This window comes from Equus caballus, chromosome 2 (genome assembly GCF_041296265.1).
Source record: "Equus caballus isolate H_3958 breed thoroughbred chromosome 2, TB-T2T, whole genome shotgun sequence".
Classification (NCBI taxonomy): domain Eukaryota; kingdom Metazoa; phylum Chordata; class Mammalia; order Perissodactyla; family Equidae; genus Equus; species Equus caballus.
In genome coordinates, this window is record NC_091685.1 from 82,142,999 (window position 1) to 82,156,852 (window position 13,854).

At 35.6% G+C, this 13,854-nt stretch overlaps 2 long non-coding RNA genes across 3 annotated transcripts in view; one reads left to right on the top strand and one right to left on the bottom strand.

Annotated features, from left to right (window-relative positions):
* Positions 1-13,854, top strand: part of LOC138921843 (uncharacterized) — a 120,956-nt gene that overhangs the window by 23,106 nt on the left and 83,996 nt on the right. The window lies entirely within an intron of this gene.
* LOC138921842 (uncharacterized) overlaps positions 2,437-13,854 on the bottom strand; it is a 76,637-nt gene continuing 65,219 nt past the window's right edge. For both annotated transcript variants that reach the window (XR_011434731.1, XR_011434738.1), the window contains exon 3: positions 2,437-3,644. This is a non-coding gene — a long non-coding RNA (uncharacterized lncRNA). The remainder of the gene's footprint in view (positions 3,645-13,854) is intronic.

A 13,854-nucleotide genomic window follows, 5' to 3' on the forward strand; every position in this document is an offset into this window, starting at 1 on the left:
CTGAAAAAAGTCAATATGTTGCACCATTATTCACAATACCCAAGACTTGGAAGCAACCTAGATGCCCACCCATCAAGGGGCAAATGGATAAAGAAGATGTGGTGTATATACACAATGGAATACTACTCAGCCATAAAAAATGATGAAATCTGGCCATTTGTGACAACATGGATGGACCTTGAGGGTATCAGAGGGTGAAAGTAAGATATCGTATGATCTCACTCATAAGTAGAAGATAAAACAACAATAAACAAATATGTAGAGACAGAGATTGGATTGTTGGTTATCAGATGGGAAGTGGGGTGGGAGGAAGGCAAAAGGAGTGATTAGGCACATGCGTATGGTGATGGATTGTAATTAGTCTTTGGGTGATGAACATGATGTAATCTACACAGAAATCAAAATATAATGATGTACACTCAAATTTTGTATAATGTTATAAACCAATGTTGCTGCAATAAACAAAAAAATTTTTAAGTTAATGTTAATATCCTAAATCCTAATTTACTTCTAAATATATCTGTGAAGGTGAATTGATCTTGACTTGCATTAAAATAAATGTTTTAAAAATAGCAATAGATAGTACACTGAACATCAAAGTTAAATTTTTCCCCCTTTGCATCTCTGATAATAGATTTGTCTTTGACTGGTCTATTTTTTTTTTTTTTTTTGAGGAAGTTTCCTGAGTTAACTGCTGCCAGTCCTCCTCTTTTTGCTGAAGAAGACTGGCCCTGAGCTAACATCTGTACCCATCTTCCTCTACTTTATATGTGGGACGCCTACCAGCATGGCTTGCCATGCGGTGCCATGTCTGCACCCGGAATCTGAACTGGTGAACCCTGGGCCACTGATGCTGAACGTGCGCACTTAACTGCTGCGCCACTGGGCCAGCCCTGGTCTGTTTTTTAAAATAGTTTTTTTTTTTTTGTCTCTTCTTCCTCACTTTGATTTATCTGTGATTTAATAAGAAAAGCCAATTTACAAACCAAAAACTCTTGATTTGATCTATCGCTATCTTTAGAAAACTTTAGAATCTTTATTAAAAGTCATTCTAGATAGGAACAATTTATTCTTTTCATGTCATTAAGTTTTAATAAAGTTATTCTTTCAGACTCTGCAGATACATTCAGGAAATAAATACTTTTAGAAAAATAATGATTTCAAAAGGGATTAATTTAATCAGGGCTTAAATCGAACAAGATCTCAAATAGCACTTTTTTCATGGACAGAGGTAAAGGAAACAAAACTTGCTTATTTAGTTGATGCTGTCAAGAAGAAGATCTGGTTTCACTCATTTAAAACAAAAAAGGCAAAGCCAAGGCAGACGGTGATATTATAGGTGGAGATCTCCCAAACGCTTCAGGCTCAGATTCGGTAGCTGGGCATTTTACTGAAGTATCTTTGTTTGTGTTGAGTTGTATAAAAGATTGCCTACTTTGTGGGCACAGTTAATCTTAAACTCTTTAATAAATAATAATTTTAAAGACGGTAAATTATCTGTTTCTCCACACTGTAATTCAGATATATAATTGACAGTACAACCGTTTCTTTAAATGAAAACCACTAGTTTTAAACCTGAGATTATAAAATGAGATGTTAAATTTATCACTAAATTTCCTGGCTTCTAGTTAGAGTGTGTCACGTATACAATTTATTAATACAAAACAGTGCTTGAATCGCCACGATAGTCTGTGGATTTCAGCAGCTCAAAGTGTGAAATGTAGGTATGTGATAGACATTTAAAAGGATTCTTTTGAATAATTACCTATATGACATCACAAGATAGTAAGTAAAACTCCTCAATGAGAACCTCAATAAAGAAGGATTAACTTTGGGGAACAAATAAAATCTTGAGTAAAGAAAATTTACAGAACAATTTTTTTTCTAAGTAATTTTCAGATCATTCTTTTGGAATGACCATGTTTGTGGAATATTAAAAAGCCAAGGAAATATTCTGTGTGCTCTTCAAATGCACTCTTTGTTTTGTTGAAACCAATCCCAACTGTATCTCAGTAAACTAAAAATACTTTTGTCATCAAATTTCATATGTACATGAACTGAGTTTGATTTCCTTAAACCAAGCAAATTTCTTACCCAGAGGTTAACTTTTGCTGTGGACTTGTAGACTATGACTGGAAATTGGTTGACATAGGGATCTTACAGAATTCAAATCTTGTTAACTTTAATATCTAATATATTTTTAATACATTTAAAATATATTTAACTTCAATATGTTTTGATGGGAAATGGATCAGACTCCATGGCTTGTTGCTGACACCAGAGATGCAATCTTTGGAAGGTTAAATTCTTGAGCATTTCGTGTCACTTGCGGGGGGAGGGAGTGACATATCCTAGAAGAGAAAACAGCTCAAAGCACATCAGCTTCCAGAACTTGAGATCAATAGAAATGTTTCAATTACTTGATATGCACATATGTCACAAATGATAGTTTAATGGATGCTGTATAACAATCAACCACAGTATCTCAATGACTGAAAACATCAAGGGTTTAGTTTTTGCTCATTCTATACACGCTTCAAGAATTCGTTTTGGGCTCTATGCCACATCGTCCTCATTCAGGGATGCCAGGCGTCAGAGTGTCTACCGTTCGGGGAAGAGATCACAGTGCCCTGGTTTCTCTTTCTACCTGCTAATGACACATGATCTTTCTCCTCCTGTATCATTGGCTGACACAAGTCACATGATTATGCCTAACTTCAAGAGGCAGTTAAACACAATTTTACCACATGACTGAAAGGGGAGAACAAGAAATGGTAACAATCATGTTAATGAAAACTACTGATTATGACTGCCTAGACTATTGATCACAAATATTGAGCTTATTATTCTCTATCCTGCATAAAAATGTACTCTCTTACTTTTGTGGGGAAATAAAACTCCCTGTACTTCTGAGCGTTACCGTAAAAATCCCTAGCTTTCTGGGACAGGGTAATGTAAAGGATACAAAGATAGGAAATGTTTGTTTTCAGTTTTCCTGGAAGCATTTTGCTCTTTACATCTCATGAGAATTAGGTATGTGGCCATTTGGACTAGGTCCCTAGGTTAAGCCCAAGGTGACAGAAAGACGTGAGAACTCTCTTTCTAGGTATTTACATTCCAAAATCTGTGAAGTCCAGGCCTTGGCAACATCTCTAGGTCACAAAAGCAGGAGACGTCCAGTGTTTATCTGGCCCTTGGGAAGATATATTTACATTCCAGAAGTTTAGGGTGGGAATCCGGGATCCTTGCTATTCTCCTCTCAAAAGAGCAAAAGTTACTATTTTCTCCTTTTCCTTTCAAGAGGGGAGGCAGACAGCAGTCTCTCTACCATGCATAAATAGAGAAATTCCATTGTTCTCCATTCCTTTGGAGATGCAGACTTTGAAGTTATACAGAGTAGGACATTTTACCTGACTTTCCTCATGTCACCCCTGGGGTAAGAATCAGAGTGTGAGGGACCTCAATGTCATTATTTGCTTTTAATCAATGAAGATCAATATTAAAAATCCAGCACTTCTTTAAGGGAAGCCATCCAAGAGCTGGACCCAGTCACGGCAGCAAGCTCAGGTCTCTGGTGGTGTGTGGTAGTCTTCATCTCCGGGGTGATTCTGGGGTTCTCTCCGTGAAGTCCAGCTGTGGCACCTCTTGTTACAGAGATTTGTGAACATAAAAAGTTATTTGCTTTGCATATATTCAATATACAGTAACTGATAAGGTTCAGGACAAACACAGTAAGCACTTGTGGCGGGAAAGGGGAAGAACGGCAGTCACACAGCTATCTTCTCCACACAGTGATGACGTCCTTCTGGGCAACTTATTGAGAACCCTCTGCCCTTCCACTCCTCGCACACTCACTTGTCTTGTGGTCTGCATGTTACTGCTTGCCATACCTACTGCTCCACTCTGTGGGCAAAGTGTGGCGTCTGCAGAATGGGCTTCTATACCCTCTGGAGCTACAGGCTGGACACATTTAACAATTAATTGAATATGTGTGATTAAAGCTCAGTCAGGAACTACTTACAGAAGCTACTCTGAGCAAAGATTCACAATTGGGATGCAGCATCCATGGAATTACCCATCTTCTCAAAAATGTCTAATTTTTCACTGTTTGAATCTTTCACTCAGCCTGCACTATACTGGCTGGAATTTACCATTTCTATTGGGGACATGATTTTTTGGTATTAGTAATAAAAATACAATAATTCTCATTTCTACATACAAGCACACATAGTGCCAATCTGAAAAATGTAACAGATTTCTAATATCTTCTTAAGGATCACATGAAAAATGAGGATGAAATAAATTTCACACATACAGCCAAATTGAAAGGAAATACAACTCTTGAAAACTAATTTAAAAAGTTTAAATCAAGTTTTATTCTGATTGAAAATTCCAAGTTAAGTCATAGTGCTACCCACCCCCAATTTTCTTTTGAATGAAGCACTTCACGTACTTGCATGCATAGTGCATACATATATTTGAACAGTATCTCAATAATCATACAATGTTCATTCGTAAAAGGGTATAATGTTTTTTGGTTCGATTCAGCATTACTTAAACTCAGCAGTCACACGAAATGCTCACTGATAAGACAACAAATCTTATATTTAAGGTTTAATCTCAAACGGAAATAGAAGGTGTGGACACAAAAGTCAAGTGAAATTTCTTTTTCCTTCCCTCATTCCTGTCTCCTTATGTTCCTCCTTTCTTTCCTTCCTTTCATTTGTTTATGTAAGAAAAATTTTTTATTCTTATGCATTTATTCTCTCAACAAATATCCACTGAGTACTTGCTATGCAGCCTTTCTATTATATAATATTCTATAGTTGTAAAAATATTTTATACCTATTGAATTGCTGTGTTTTCATGGAGTTCAAAAATCCAAATGATATACACAAAGCTAAGCATTTAGATATCTAGTCATCACCCCTGTCCCTGGCCACCTTGTAGTGACTGAACTCCTTTAGGGAACAATATTTTATTATGTTCTTGTGTAACCTTCCAGTGTTTCTCTACGTAAATATATCGGCAAATGTAAGCACATGTTACTACCTCGCTATACAAAAGATATGCACCGTTATAGAGCTTGAATATATATTTTTTCACTTAACTATGTATCCTGGAGAATTTTACATATCAGGGTATAGAAACCTTCAGTCTTTCTTTTTTCACATCTTCACATCTGTAACTATACCCTAATTTATTCAATCGTGCCCTTTAGATGGATGTGACTAGTTGTCACTGGATCTTTTGCTAACAAAAAAGTACTGTAAGAAAATAACCTTCCATGTACATCATTTTAAGTATTCCTGCAGGATAAATTCTCATGAGAAGAATTGCTGGATAAAAGGGTAAATGAATTTTAAATTTTGTCAAATTGCACTCCACAAGGTCGTGGCATTTTGTGCTCCAAGGGATGAACGAAAATGCTTTTTTTCATGTAACTTTAACAACAGAGTGTATTGTCAGACATTTTGGGTTTGGACCAACACACTAGGTAAAAATATTATCATATTTCAATTAACATTTCATTTATGATGAATGAAGTTGCACATTTTTTATTTCTCAGGGGTATTTTTATTTGATTTTCAATAAATTGTTTCTGTCCTTGCTTATTTTTCTGTTCATTTGTTGACTTTTTTCCTTCTTGATTTCTAGGTATTTACATATTTGGCAGATTCCTCTTTGCCTACAACCAAGTTCTCTTTATTTTCAGGTTTGTCACTTGAGTCTGTCTTTTTGATTATAGTATCTTTGTGTTTCTTTTTTCTTATAGTGGCATTTAAAAAAGTCTCACTGATAATTTCATCAATCTTGCTTTTAATGACCTCTGCACTTTGTCTTGATTAGAAAGGCCTTCCTTCTTCACTCTAATATTATAAAAAAATAATCTCCATTTTCTTTAATACCTTTATGGTTTCATGCTTTGAAGTTTTTCCTTTTTGTTCCGTTTATAACTCATCTTGGGTTTTCCAATTGTACAATATCATCTGCAAAGAGTGTTAATATTTACTTTATTCTTTATACTTTTAAACTTCTAATAAAAAATGTTTTATACTATGATTGCAATGGCTAATACCTCAAGAGCACCTTGTTCATTAGTCATGGTAATAGTGAACATTCTAGTTTTATTCCTGGCTCCAGCATTGTTTCCCCATTTGGTATGCTAGTTTCTGGGCTTGATGTGTGAGTGGGTGAGCACAAGTGTGTATCCATGTGTGTTAGTGAATATTTCACCAATTTTGATTTTTTGAGGGTTTTTTTTTCTTTGTAAATAAAAAATTAGTATAGAATTTATCAAATGCCATTTCAACACGCAGGAAAATGATCATGTGATTTGTCACCTTAGATCTATAAAGAGAATTAAATATAATAAAAGATTTTCTAATATTCAACCATCTTTTTACGGCCAGAACAAATCTCACTTGTTCTTCATGCATTGTTATTTTAATATGCTCCTAGATGGGATCGCTATGATTTTATTTAAGATTTTCTTAGATATTGAAAATTAACAATTGTTTTTGCTTATTTGTTTGCAATCTTTTTTTTATGTTTTAATATCAATGTAACACACTTTATTGAAACAAATTGTGATCTTAGTTTTCAATGTGCTGTAGAATAGTTTAGTTTGAATTATTTGTTCTGAAGTTTAGAAAAATTCTCTGTGAAACTGTCAAGGCCTAGTGTTTTTTACTTTGGGAGATGGCTCTTTCATATCTAACTTGTAGACTGAATTTTTTGGCGGGGGGATTTATATAGATTCTATGGCCAACTTTGGTAAATTATATTTTCCCGGAAAATACTTATTTCATTCAAGTTTTAAATTTGTTATGCTTAGAATAAGAGAAGTAGTCTTCTAATATTTTGAAATTACTCTGCTCCCTTACTTATCTCGTTCCTGGGATCTTTTATGTGCACATAGGTTTCTTCTATTTTTTCTTAATTATAGTAGCTAAGGTTTTGATCTATTTTATTGATTTAAAAAATAACAAGGTTTGATTTTTACTACTTGTATTGTTTTATTTTAATTAATTTTATTGTTAGTTCTTATCTGTTTCCTTTTTGGTGCTCTAACTCATTTATTTCTGCTTTTATGTCCATATTTATTCATTTCTTCTTCTTTTTTATGTTCTATATACAAAATATGCGGTATCTTCCTTATCATTACTTTCTGGATAATTTGAATTTTTGGTTTACAGTTCTTCTTTGATCTAAAAGTTTTTTGTGACAAGATTTTAGCTTTCAAAATTTAAACAAATAAAATTATTTCCAAATGAAAGGGCTTTTTGTCTCTTATTTTGTATTTGATTTAGGAACTCATAGTATTATCAGGAAATGCTTTTTGTATTATTTCTACATTTTTGGTTTTATGAGATCTTTTTATGATTTAAAATATAATCTTTTTTAGGTATATGCCACAGGTCCTTGTGCCTATTATCAGGGAACATATTTGCATGTATGCATTAGACCTACTTTTAAAACATATATTGTTTAGTTCATTATTCTTACTTAACTTTTTATTTGTGTAATCTGTCTTTGATTGCTTAGTGAAGTTTTTTAAATAATGTGTTATATAATAAATATCTCATTCCATTTTACAAAATTGAAATGATTTTGATCATATGATTTTCACATTTTAGTATCTTTCTCTCCCATTTCTTAACATAGTTGCAATATCATGCAGATGTTAACTGGAGGATTTCCAGATAGTGTTTTAACTTAACCACAATTTGTTAAAAATCAAAGGTCAAAAAACTGTCCTGTTGTCAAGAGGGCAGATTCTGGACATGGAACTCCTCACACAATGTCACATTTGTGATTTCAACACCGATTCTTGCTTCATCAACATCCTCCTCTCTCCAATGGAAGCTTATAAAAAATTTAGCAATTCTTTTGTTATTCCTTTAAAATGAACATAATAGTTCAAGATGATGAAAGTTACTGCCATAGAGCTCTATTTATATAGAATGTGACTCCTGTCTACTTAGGGTCAAATTCCTTACATTCCAAAGACATGTGTGGCACTCTTTCCCCACAAAAGAATGCTTTTCCACAATTCATCAAATTTCATTGTACTTGTGTAAGTGGGCACATCTATTATGCACAGTGAGGGCTCAGAAAGATGAAGGGGATGTCAGAGAAAAGCGATGACTCCTGACCTCATACAAGATGTATGTATTTTACTCAAGTTAAGGATGGAAATTAAAAAATATGCCTAGAGGTCATGGTGAAAGAACGCAAGAAATGCTCTTTGTATGGTTTTTTTCTATGCCTGATCTTGTGCTTATGTAGAAATATTGGAGAGTGACTCTTGCTTATTTGAAGCAAACATTTGATTTTGAAAACTGAACATAGAATTTAAAAATACTTAAGAAAGTTTTTTAAAACTTTGTGCTTACAAAGGAATAATAATAATTAAAAACCCTTTAGAAACTCAATATAAAAATATGAAAAGGACATAAAAATTCACAGAAGGGAAGTATATCTGGCCTATGATCATATAGAAATCTCTTATAACCTGGAAATGGTGCATCATGTCCCTGTATAACATTACTGAAGTTCTTTTTTAAATAACAATGTTTAGTGACGGTGAGAGTATGGTGCAAAGGGCATTATGATAGTCTTCTCGTGAGATTCTGCATTGGTGCAACCCATTGGTGAAGAAATTTGGATATGTAAGGGCAAAATACCATGACCCAGTAAAGCACTTCTTGTATCCAAAGGAAATACTTAGAGATTAGTATGAATCCTTACATACAAGTATAATCTTTGAAATATTATTTATGAAAAAATATGCTACCCTCTCTCTGGACACAAACTCAATGTTTGACACTAGGGAAAAAAGTTCAATAAATTGCAGCATATTGAGAATATGGGAGATTATACAGCCATGTGGAATTAATATTTTTGAAGAAAATTTAACAGCATGGAAAAGACAGCATAACACTGTGTAAAATAGCAGCTAGAAGCATGCTTCTATTTGCTTGTTTATCTCTATGTATCGACACAAAGCATCCAGCAATATTTTAAGGAACACACTTAATCCACATGCATAAGAACTGACATTATTGGAAATAAAACTCTAAAATGTGAACAGTAGATATTACTAGATGATAAGATTGTATGATTTTAGTTTTCTCTTTATATTTTAAGTATTTCCACAGTTTCTCACTAAGTACATGTAAGAAAAAATTTTAACTGTGGATTTTTATTGGAGGAGGTTTCACACTTCTTATTTATCTCTAATTTTTTTTTTTTTTTTTGAGCAAGATTAGCCCTGAGCTAACATCCATGGCCAATCCTCCTCTTTTTTTTTGCTGAGGAAAACTGGCCCTGAGCTAACATCTGTGCCCATCTTCCTCTACTTTGTATGCGGGACACCTGCCACAGCATGGCTTGTCAAGTGGTGCCATGTCCGCATCCAGGATCTGAACTGGCGAACCTCCCCAGCCACCAAAGCTGAATGTGTGCACTTTGCTGCACTACCGGGCCGGCCCCATATTTATCTCTAATTTTAATTTATCACCAATCATTTTTGCAAGATTATCAAATGAGCCAATAATCATTTTATTGCATTCAATATTATAATACAGAGTTTCAATGATCAGTTACAGATTCAAGCATCTAGCTTTTCATTTCTTCCCTTCTTTCCCAGGGATTAGATCCAAACTTTATTCTAAAGCACTTGCATCACGTGTGAAGTTGGAAAGAAGAAAGACTCAGTGTCCCTCCATAAAGTTTAAGTAGCCATATTGCCGAAAAATGGAGAATAAAGAAAAAGTGTAAATATAATTCTAAGTAATAATCACAAAAAAACAATACTAGGTACATTTGTTGCAATGAAGTATAAACAGAGAAGGATTTAATCTTCAAATGCACTTTTTATTAAAAATATAAATTGAAAATTAAGTGGAGATCGGTATTGTTATAGAATTGTCTAACCAAAATGTTAATGTGGTGAGAATTTTCTCCTGAGTTTACTAGAAACAATTTGGTCTGAAGATTTGTTAGCGCTGGTCCTTGTGCCATCTCAATTTGAGGTGTACTAGTGTAGTATAATAGTGCTTTATTAGCCACACGTGTTTGGACAGATTGATTACTTCAGGACAACACAGGAGATCTCGTGGTCACAAGTCGACACAGCCTTAAACCGTTAACTCACCTGGGAGCCATCTGTGTAATGACGTGGGAATGACGGATCAGCGAAGTCAGGCCCCTCTGCCTAAGTGATTTTGGATCTGCTATAAAGATTGGGGAGGTAGGGGGCAATGTACCAAATAGTTTTGTGGATATAGCACACACGTGCCTGATTTGATCCTTCTCTAGAAAATATTGGGAAATCTAGAAGATCATCCCGCCAGCTGGATCTCGGTACACTATTTTGGAGCATTGTCAATTTTCACTTCAATCTCCTTCAATTCTACAATTTCAGACAGTCATAGGTTAATGTTTGTTTAGCCATAATATTTAAATTAAAAAAACATTTTTTCAAAGTTAAAAATATATATGCACTTGCAAGAATAGTAGTAAAGATGCATATTTATTCATTTGCCTCTATTTTAACACTTAGGAGGTGTTATTTCTGGCATATCTGTGTGATTCCTTTTTTCTCAGAAGGAAGTACTGGGTACTGACTGGTATTCTTTAACACAAAACTTTTAGTCAACCAGATTATAATTATAAGAAATTATAATTTTCTTATATATGTGAAATATTATGCAAAAATGAGCAGTAATTTAAAAACATTATTATCAAATAAGGATTGAAAGGGCAATATTCCCTTAAAACTGACATCTGAGAACTGTCAACTTTAAAGACATCTTTGAATCCAGTGCATTTCCTGAATTACCCAGATTGGTTTTACATGACTGAAACCAAGTTCGCATTCACTTATTCTTCCAACTCCTTGTGGATTTATCTGATTTGGAACAGAAATAGTGGTAAAAATATTCATCTGATTTACTTATTATTTAACACACAACATTAATGCTGTATTAGCTGCTGTACAAAGCAAATTATAATATTCCTCCAAAGTCTGCATTTGAGACCATCTTTGGTTAGTCTAGGAATTGAGATAATTGGATGTTTCTAAGTTGTTTCATTTACCATGCAAGAATATAGCCATAGAATTTCAAGAAGACAATAGTCAGCCCTGTATGAATTCTTCATCGTCTTAACATTTGCAATCTCCAAAAATATTATTTTCCTTCCTAAGCATAATTCTTGCCATTCCAAAATTCAGTATGTTAGACTGTAATAAAGAATCTGACTTCATTATTGATGTTTGCTGACAACTTTCAAGCCCCATTAATCACCCTCCCCTTTTGCCCTCCATCTGGGCAAGCTAACATGAGAGTCCAGATTCTTCCTCCTTTGGCACCAACAGGAAATTTGAACCACACAAGCCCTGGGCTGCCCACGGGAGGCCTCACCCCAGCCCCACTGCCTAATTACAATAAAAGCTAAGCCAGTCTCTTTTCCCTGCTGTCTCTCAAGCCATCCTCAGACCTGCTTGGCAGCCTGCACTGCTCTCCCCGGAAAGCCTCGTTATGTGAGTGATAAACCTTACCATACCCTCTTCATGTGTGTGTAGTGACAAACCATCTCTACATCTGAACCAAATTTTGGGTGGAGATCCATCCTGCCTTTGTGGATTGATCACAGCACAGATTCAGTGGGTTATACTCAGCTATAAAAATAATCAATCCCAGAAATAATTCTAATTCCTCTTTCATAAAACAAACATTTAAGTATTTTACATTCATAATTGCTTCTCTGATTCCTTCTTCTTCAATCTGCTTAGGTCCAGTTTGTTTTGTCATTCTCAGGGTCTGATACACAATTCATTGCTGAGCATTTGAACTAAGCTTCCAATTTTCCTTGTTCAGAGAATAATTCTTAAGGTTTCTTTATCTTTTATATAACTTTACCCTCCAAGTGTTAGCTCATTCTAGGTGTTAGCCTTGCCACGGCTGGAAACTCATCTTCTGCATTGATCTGTCTGTTTGCTTGGTAATACATTACGATTGATGGCTTACCTTTTGTCTGCCATTCTTTACTTCCTGGATTGGTGTACTTCCCAGAAATCACAGTTGATTCTCTGTACTCCCACCTACCACATCCTACTCTGAGGGGGTGATTTAGTGCCAGGTCCAAGGCCCTCTTAGCTTGCCCCACAGAGCTGGTACATTGGGTCTTATGCTAAACTGTGGCATCATGCAGAGCTCCATATGGATCTGGACTGGACCTCAATTTATGATATGAACCTAGACCTACAAATTCCTAGTCCAAGAGGGAGGATTAACAGACAGAGCTGAAATGCAGGAGGAAACGCCTTTCTCTTTTCTTAGCTCTTCCACTAGAGAATTAAGCAGTTTGTATGACTCCTGGAAACAAGCCTAGGCTTTGTGGCCACAAGATGCTTGTTTGCAGTCATGGAAGTGAGACCTTGAAACTTCCTACTTTGAAATCTAGTCTTGTCAAGTCCAGATTGCTCTAAGGATAGCAGTCTACAAGCATTTTATCAGCTACCATTTTACAACCTTCATCAGCTCATAAACTGTTTCTCTTCTGCAGCATGATCTGTGGACCACAGGCACCAAATGAGATTCGCTCCGTGAGGATCCATATTTCTTACACATTCGCAGCCTTCATGTTACCCAGAAGCCTAGTTTAGACACCCTTCACCCCAGTTCTCTCCATCTGGGAAGGATCTGCGTAAACTTGAGGAACTCCTAGAATCACAATTAAGATTCATCTCTCAGGTCCAGAGATGTAAAGCTATTCTCTTCCTTTTAGGTCTCACTGTTGAGTCAACTGGTTGGGTCTTTGTTGGGAAACCTTCAATGCCTGTTTCTTTGAGTCTTCCCCTCTAGGGCTGCCCAGAGTCCCTAGATAGGCCCAAGTTAAGTTCTGGGAAATTAAATCTTCCTGGAAAGTGAAGCCCTGGCTTCAATGTTCTAAGAAGCTAGTTGGAGAAAAATAAGGTCTCATAATTTGTCACTCAGTTTTCCTGTGTTCACTTAACCCCCTTATTTTTGATATGTGCTCATCCTCTCAACTGATTTCTCCCAATTTACAGACCCTCTGTCTTTCCTTGTCCATATAAACATTTAGTCTTCCTGGGCTTGGGGATGGAATGGAAAGTAGAATGGAAAGGGGATCTAGGTATCTAAGTACTTATTAAACAGCCTTCAGTGCATCTTCTTTATTTCAATACTCCCTTTAACCCATTTTACAAAGGTCTTAGGTCCTAACAGTACCCTAGCCTTATGAAGATTTTTGAAGTGAGAATTGAGTTGGTTTCCTAGGGTGTAACAAATAAGAATCTGTGATCCATATGTCTTCTAGGTTCCAGAAAACATTGCTGATGTCTTCTTCACTTGTCCATATTCTTTGGTGTATGCTTTTTTTTTTTCCCGAGGAAGATTGGCCCTGAGCTTACATCCACTCCCAATCCTCCTCTTTTGCTGAGGAAGATTGGCCCTGACCCAACATCTGTGCCCATCTTCCTCTATTTTATATGTGGGACGCCTGCCACAGCATGGCTTGATAAGGGGTGCTAGGTCCACACCCAGGATCTGAACTGGCGAACCCTGGGCTGCCGGAGCAGAGCACGTGAACTTAACTGCTATGCCACTGGGCTGGCCCCAGTGTATACTTTTTTTAAAAAAAACATTTTAATTGTAGTCTTAATATAGTTTCAGGACGGGCCAAAATTAGATGTTTATGTTTAGTCTTTACCTGGCCATCTACCTCTTTGGCTGCTATTCCTAGAACATATTCTAATCTGGAGTCCACAAGAATATCCATGGCTAATAAAGATTCATCACAACCCAAGATTATAGTGATCCC